The sequence below is a fragment of the Oryzias melastigma genome, linkage group LG14, assembly GCF_002922805.2.
Source record: "Oryzias melastigma strain HK-1 linkage group LG14, ASM292280v2, whole genome shotgun sequence".
Lineage (NCBI taxonomy): Eukaryota > Metazoa > Chordata > Actinopteri > Beloniformes > Adrianichthyidae > Oryzias > Oryzias melastigma.
Genome location: NC_050525.1, coordinates 29,269,123 through 29,277,280, shown reverse-complemented (window position 1 = coordinate 29,277,280; position 8,158 = coordinate 29,269,123). Strand labels below are relative to the sequence as shown.

Sequence of the window (8,158 nt, the reverse complement as noted above, 5' to 3'; positions counted from 1 at the left end):
AGTAAAAAACACAAGTTCTCAGTTGTTATTCTGGCTTCTTAGTTCAATTATTTTATATGGTGTCAGTGTGTAAATTAATTTAAGACAAACATGTTTTATTCATTATGTGAGTCAGACCTCAAAGGTGATTAATGCAAAACGTATTCAGCTAAACTTTCTCATCCTCTGTGTCTCTGGAAAAAGGAATTCACTAAAGTATCCCAACAGGATCAGGACACCCGTCGTTAGACGTCACACGTTAAGACGTTCCTATGGGATCCAGATGGATTCCTGTTGAAGAAATCCTCAGACTTTACGGATGGAGACGATGATGCAGCCTCAGATCCTGCTCCCTGTGAAGGAGACAGAAAGGTCAGAGGTCAGCGCGGTTCCACATGACTGTCAGACCTCTACCTGTTCTCATGCAGATGCAGTTTGTGATCAAACGTCTCCCTGAGTTCCAGAGGATCAGATCCTGCAGGACGAGCTGGATCTCCTGCATGTGGAGGACTTCAGAGCTCCCTGTCAGCTGATGCTCAGTAAACATCAGGAATCAAAAACCCATTCAAGCTTCCAGCGGCGCTGAAAGGCCCTCAGCAGGTAACCGCCCCCAGCCGACCTCCTGCTGGTGGGTCTCCCGCCCTGCAGGGGTGAATCGGACGAATCCGATCCCAGGTTTCAGGGACTCGACCACACAGGCAGCTTCTGACTCATTGGAATGTTTCATAGGAGACCCGTCGGCTCAGATCTGCTGCGTTTGGATTCTCTACCACATTCTGACACAAACAGAAGGTCATCCTCTCTGAGGGTGGAGCTTCGTCCACAGGAGGAGCACCAAGATGGCGGCTGAATCAGAGGAAACCTGATGATGTCAGCGTCTCCTCAATCCTCCTTTAAAACTCAAATGTTTATAACAAACATGAACTTACGATCCATTAACTCTCCTGCCGGTTTGGAGAGCAGAGACAAACGTCCTGCTGTTTCCAGGACATGCGGGGAATCTTTCCCCTCGGAGCTGCAGGCCGCCTGCTTTTATTTTCCAATTCTTTGCCTCATTTCCCAAACTTTGATTTAGTGCGTAGAGAATTGAAACGAGTCCCGCTCGCTCCTCTGGTTCCTCACTCACAGACGAAGGTCCATTAACCGGCGCTCTCTCCAGGTGCAGCTGCAGCTTTGATTCAACTTTCAGCCATTAACTTTGAATAATTGAAGGAAAATTAACGATAGCGCTGTTTAATTGGCCGAGAAACTATCAACACACACGACGTCTGACTAAATTAGGACGTCCTGAAGACATTAGACACCACAGAGAAACATGAAAACAACGTTTTTTCAGCTCTGGTGACCAGAGGAGATTCCTTTGGTTCAATGAGTCAAAGAGTTCGATCGTCATGGAGCTCCTCGGCTGAACTGATGGGACAGACGAACTGAAACGGTTTGTGACATTCATGTCGGTCCCCATCCCAAAATAAAGTGATGATCGGTTTCCTGTTTGTATTTCTAATAGCAGACAGCTCAGTTTGGCTCCGCCCCCACAGCATTGTTTCACAGTTGTCTCTCGTTTATCTCTTTCATTTAGCAAAATCTCAATAACAAAATGTGAAGAAGTTTATTTTAGACAGTTTTATTACGCTGATCTCACAGCAGGACTTTAATAAATATGAACACGTTAATCCTGATCAATTAATCGCGTGCGTTAAGGCGCTAACGTTCACAGCCTGTTTTTCATTCAAGGTGATGCTAAATCAAGTCCTGGGTTTAATGGTACTCTGTGAATTAGCGGCATGTTGCATGAAGGAGTTAAAACATTCAGTCATGCTATAGCATGGATTATGGGTGTAGAGAAAAATCGATTCTGCAATAATTTAATGATATTTCATTGGGCGAAATGTCTATTGATTTAATATGTAGTCAAGATGATATTTAATCATTTATGAGCAGATGTTATTCTGCGTCTGACTTGTTTTTCCACCTAAACACTCAACTGCCAGTTAGCAGCTCATGAATTTACTGAAATAAAAGCGCCATGAATTTGTGGGTAAAAGCAACTTTTATGAACATGAAAGGTGTATTCATATTTTCAGAGTTTATTTTCTGTCAAACTCTAAAAGAAATTGTGAAAAAGTATTTTTGGTGGAGTATTGGGATGTATCATGATACATATTACAGACTACTGCCAATGCACCCCCCTGGTACTGATGCTCCAACTGCCTCAACAACAACAAACCAACATGTTTGCTATCACCTCAAAGAGGCTCAGAAATCTCCGGTGACCTCTGAGGAGCAGAACCCTCACATCCAAAGACGAAGAGCAGCTCCAGCTGTGGACTGCAGCCTCCAAAAGAGGGTAAACCGCGTTTTTCATTTCTATTAATGGAATAAACGAGAACATCTTTTTAGAAATGGGCTTTTCTGCATCCAAACATCTCTACCTGAGAGTGAGTTTCACAAAAACTCTAATAAATAAGAAGAGAATTGAACCTGTGACCTTTAAACGAGAGGCTAACCGCCCTCCCTCTGCACCACAGCTGCTCACTAGTGCATGTGCTTTAATCCTATGAAACTGCAGACAAACTGACTGGATAATCAGTCGTCAATCATTCATTTTGCTGCAGGATAATGAGACTTTGAACCTAAAATCCTCAGTTTTGTCTGCATTACTAAAAACCAACAGAAACACAAAAACCTGACAGCAGATTGTAATCACGAATCTTTTGTCTGCTCTTTGACTTTCACTTGGATACGTTTCCGGTTCTTCAGCAGTGCCAGAACGAGCTGTTTCTCCTAATTGGTTCTGGGTAATAAACTTCACATTTGTTCAGCCGGCTGACGCTGAATTGAGAACTGAACAGAAGGAGATGAGCGCTTTCCCCGTTTCCGTGTGAGGAGCACGGCCTGCAGAGGAGAACCTCTGAGGAGCTGCAGGACGTTTCTGATCGTCTCCCTTTTCATTTTAACCACTTTGAAAAGGAGGCGCACCTTAATCAACATCTACGTTGACCCCGCCTCCTCTCTGCACCTCGCTCCTTTAAGAATTAATCTGAGCGCTCAGTGGAGCATGCCGAAGGTTTTTCATCAATCACTTCATCCTTTTATGAAATAGCTTCATAATTAAAGGAGGCTTCTATTGTCTGAGTCCTGCAGGAGAGTTTCTGAATCTTCTCATCAGATGGAAACAAACACTTTCCTTTGGATTTGTTCAGCTCAGCCGTCGCTCGGTGAACGTCTGGCTCTGCGCTCATACATCTGTGGGTCCATCTGCTCTCACTCCCAGAACAGTAAGTACCTCGCTTCCAGTTAGCAGAAATCAGTTAGAGATCGCACCGCATGAAACCAAAAAGACGGGGAAAAAAGATCAAGTTTCAGGTTCTGAAGAATCCGAGTGGAAGGAGGCGTGTCCTCCTCACAGCTGAAGCGTCCACCGTCCAAACTGAACCCTTCAGTCCGATTTTGATGCAGAGTTCAATCTCTCGAAGTCTTTGGACAAGCTTCCAAAGACTTCTAGAACAGGGGGGTCCACTGTCAGGCCTCGAGGGCCGGCCTGCTGCTGAGTACCTGGATCAGGTGAGTTTAGTCACTAAGGAACTTCAACGGATGGTTGGTTAAAAAGGACAGCGGCCCTCGAGGCCTGACTCTGGACACCCCAGTTTTAGGCTGTTCTCACTCTTCCTCACTGCTTCTCTTAAGATGAAAACCTCCACAGATCCAAACTTCCTGATCCGGGTTGGAATCTTTGTCCTCGTCTGTGGCGATAGAACTCACTAAAGTCTTTTTCCTCAAATTCCCTGGAACCAAAATACTGATGGTAGAAGAGGAACAACATGTGAATCACACTGCACCAAACAGAAGCCCAGACAACTGAATATGGTTCTAAGACTTTTATAGCTTCAACTGTTGATCTTTGCTCTTAGATGAATCACAGACTGAAAAATGTGTTTATTCCTGGATCAAAAAAGCTGCTCAGACTAAACTTTGATTTTTCTCCTTTTTGAAAGAACTTTTGGAGAACTTGTCTGACTTTTTTGAGGTTTTTCCACTCCTCATTATTGGTAATTTCCAGAGTTTAATCAAACAGCAGTTCAGAACTCTGGATCTCCATGACTGACCCTCAGCACTGAGATGAAACAGGACAATAAAACAAAAGCCTTTAGTCTCAGACCAGCAGCAGAGCATTGGACCTTCATGACTTTTTCATGGAGTTTTCTTGGTCTCTGTCGAGTTGTGAAGTTCTTTTTTTGAGTTCTGTAAAGCTGAGCAGCAAACGTTCCTCAAAAAGGTCTGTAGAATTTAAACCAGGACACGTGTCTCTGTAAGACTGATCCGAGAAGATCCATCCAGGTTCTGGTTCATTCTGTGGGATGATGGTCGGCTGGACTCCATCACAGCTTCAGACAGAGATCCTTCATGGTCAAACCTGGGAGAAGACGAGCTGCGACCATAAACGCCGACGCCACACCGCTAACAGCAGCAGCTAACCTCAGTGAGTGACATTAATTCTAGGATTTCACACATGCATGAGAATTTGCCTTTAACACTTTGATTAATACTTTAACAAACCAGTAATTTCCACGCTGTCACGCTGTGAGACTTCATGACTTCAGTAACTATGGTAACTGCACTCTCTCTGGTCTTTTCCTGCTGCCATTGTTCCGGTTTTGTTCACTTCTTGCTCAGAACAAAGAGCGGTGCTGACAAATATTTACAGCAGCGTCGCCGTGGCATTCATGCGCCTTTCATTACCGATTACCATGCAGCGAGGGTCCCCGGCGCGGCGCTCATTAATCATGCGTTTGAGAACGCTGGCGTGCTTCTGTCTCCGTCCATCATCTTTGCATTCACAGCACAAACACAAACGTGTCGCCGGCTGATTGTTTGCAAATAGACTCTTCCATCAATTTGTTGCTGAGAATTTGCACATTTCCCTCTAATTTCTGATGGCGTTCCATCGCTCCACCCACTGATGACTTCATGAGCGCCGTGCTCCGCGGTCCGTCCATCGTTCTGGTGGATCCTCCATGATGGCAGAAGAAGATCTGGTGGTTCTGTGGAAGAGAAAAAGAAAACCTCCAGATATCAGCAGAGGATTTCTTATAACCACACCAGTGCATTGTGGGATGTGGGATGAACAGGTGGGTGAGTTGCCCTCTTGGGTTGTTAGTATTTTCCTCACCATCCCAAACCGTTCCATTTTGTTATGGAGTTACACTGAAAAACATGTCAATCAATCCCAGATCCATGAGGATCATCGGAATGTTCTGTGTGGATCAGTAGAAACTGACGGATTCAGAGATCTAAAGAGTACCGGAAAATCATAGTGGATCAAAGTACGGACACCTTGATGCAGAAATGACTCCATCACAAGTTATAAGTCACCAAATACTATGAAAGTTAAAGTATTAAAGTATCTGATGTTGAAAGAACTTCAGTATTTTACTCGTACTGAATACAGGATCAAAGAAATAAACAATAAACTGTTGATTTATGTGGTTTTATTTCTTAATATTTATAGAAATCAAATTCAACACTTCAATGTTTCAAAATGACGGAACAAAGTAGATAAAAAATAGAACATGAAGTCACTTTTTTTACTTTTTCAAAAAGAAAACAAAGTAGTAAAACGTAGTAAATTAAAAAATGTTGCTTTAAAAATCAAAGATTTTGAATGGCGTGCTCGTGGCAAGCTCGCATAGGTGCATTTCTCCTATTACTCACACATTTTTCAACATAAAATTATGAAAATGCAACATATTGATCCAAATCGGAAGCTGAAACAAATAATATCAGATCATATATGAACAAATATGGGCGTGGCTAGCTAATGACATCTGTTGCTAAGGAAACATGAGAGTTTACTTTAGCCAATTCTTCTGAAACTCCCGTCGATCCGTTCAGTGAGCCCAGACGAACAAAGCAGAAAATGGTTGCTATGGAGACAAAACCAACAGAAAAGCAGCCATTTTGAAAAATGTGTTTTTTACGTCAATGTGTCGCATACAGGTCAGAGCAGCCTTACTCAAAGAAGAGGAGGGGAGTCAATGGTGTGCAGTGAAGGTCGGGTCAGAGGTCAGAGGTCAGAGGTGGGCAGCAAGGAAGGCGGTGGTGATGCGTAGAGGCAGCGGCGAGGTCAAGAGCGGGTAGCGACTGCGGGCCATACGATGACATGTTGCTTTAATTACTTGGTGATCAACCAGGCGAATCGTCCTTCTCTTCATCCACTCAGAAGTATTCAGTCACAAACTAGATCTTGTTTTCTTCTTTCAATACTCTTAAAAATGTAGGTTACTGATAAAATGTAAAAAAAAAGGATCAACACTAGTGAAATATAATTTAGTATTAGTAAATACGAATGTATATGTATACATAGTATGTATGTATGTGTCTGAATATGAATATGTATTTGGTTAAAAATGTGGTTTTCATGGTATATTTGTCATTTGAACTTTCTGTGTAAGCTGTATTTTTGGATGGGTTTTGATAAGCAGATGCTTCAACCAATTCCTTTTCGATTGATGCAGATTATCATTTAAAGTTGTGAAATGTTAAATGTATACAACCAACCAAATGAAACTTCAAAAACTTCTTTCAGGAAACACAAACAGGAAGTCTCTGACGGGTACTTCCTGTGCAGCCGGAGGCTCAGCGCCGATCAGGAGCTCCAGGTTTCCTTCCAGACAAACGCTGTCGTCAGTCACAGCAGATACAAAGTCAATGAGGACCAACGCGCTCCTGTAGATAAAAACCCACTTTCCTTCCCAAAGTGATGACTGCAGCAGGTCTTATCAGGATTCTGCTTCTCTGCAGAGAGCAGGAGCGATTCCCCTCAGCGCTGCCGAGCGAGCGGCTGGAGGAATGGTCTCCAGAGGTTCCCCACCTGAGCTCGGTCCAAATAAAGCATCTCCAAATCCAACAGGCGCACACACGTTACGCTGCCGAGTCCGGGGGGACAGCCGGTGCAGAATGGAAATTAATATTCTGAATGTAGGCCAGGGCTGCAGCACCGCCGAGGCATCCATTCCAGCTTGAGGATTTTGTTGATCACATTCTTTCCGTGTTGTTTTCTGCTTTGAAGTTTGGAAATAATAAATACAACTTCCAAAGAAAATCCCAAGAAAAGTGTTTTCAGGCTCTGAAGGGTAAATCTGTTTCTCTGCTGAGAGACCATCTCAGAGTTCAGGGAAAGTAAAGACGTTTGGAGTCTGAAGAGCCGCCTGCAGGTCTGACCTTTAACCCTTTCAGTCCAGGAGGTAACGTTGGTTCTGATGTCAATGAAAAGGTTTTCCAAGCCGGAGAAAAACAGAAGATTAAAGAGATCAACAGAGAAGAAACATTTCCATCTTCATGCTGTTATGATCCGGTTGAGTTCTCTCAAAAACGTTTATCTGATCGATTTATTACTAATGCCTCAAGAATCCTCGGAATATTATGTTAAAGACAGAAGCAGCAGTAAAACAGACGAATAAACAGGAGAAGACGAACACAAATGAGCAGCAAAGACTCAGCTAACAATGAGTGTTAAGATCTTAATTAGATTTAATATTTCTATGTGTTTGTTTTTATTGCTGCAATGACTTAAAATAAACCAAACAAACAAACATAAAACTGTCTGAATCCTCACTTGCAGTAACAGCATTAAAAAGTGACGTTTGAAAGCATCATTAATGTCATTTGTTTTCTTGGGTTTGTCACAGAGAATTGTCCTTCTTTGGAGTTCATCGTCTGAGAGTTTCAGTCTCGGTTCAGTTTTCAGTTTGTTTATGTCAAACTTTATTCATTACATTTATGAGGTTCCAAACCTGCTCGAGTATTTTTGAGTCATGAAACGTTTGCAGATGAAAATCTGCAAACGATAAAGTGAAGCTTTTAAAATATATATAAAATTACTGAAACTGAAAAGAACTTTGAAAAGAACTCCCATAAGAGCGGAAATAAAAAGCTTAAACATGTCTATAATTTCACACTGTATTTAAAAAAAACAAAGTTATGAATTTTTTAGTTATTTTGATATTTTTAAATCCCCACATTTCCAATCCAAGTGACAGCAGCACACGAGCGATCACAGAGCGGACGCTGAAACGGCGAGAAAAGAAGAGACAGACACACAGGGAAATGTGTTTGTGGAAGCGACTCGAGATAATCAACAGAACTGAGCTTCATCCCTTTGAAATAAACACGAATCTCT

The 8,158-nt window shown here is 42.5% G+C and overlaps 1 long non-coding RNA gene across 1 annotated transcript; it reads left to right on the top strand.

The window, feature by feature from the left end:
- Positions 1 to 5,875: 5,875 nt before the first annotated feature.
- Positions 5,876 to 7,476, top strand: LOC112140156. The gene is made up of 3 exons (XR_002918126.2): positions 5,876 to 6,158; positions 6,566 to 6,707; positions 6,781 to 7,476. It is a non-coding gene; the product is annotated as an uncharacterized LOC112140156 (long non-coding RNA).
- The last annotated feature ends 682 nt before the right edge of the window (positions 7,477 to 8,158 follow it).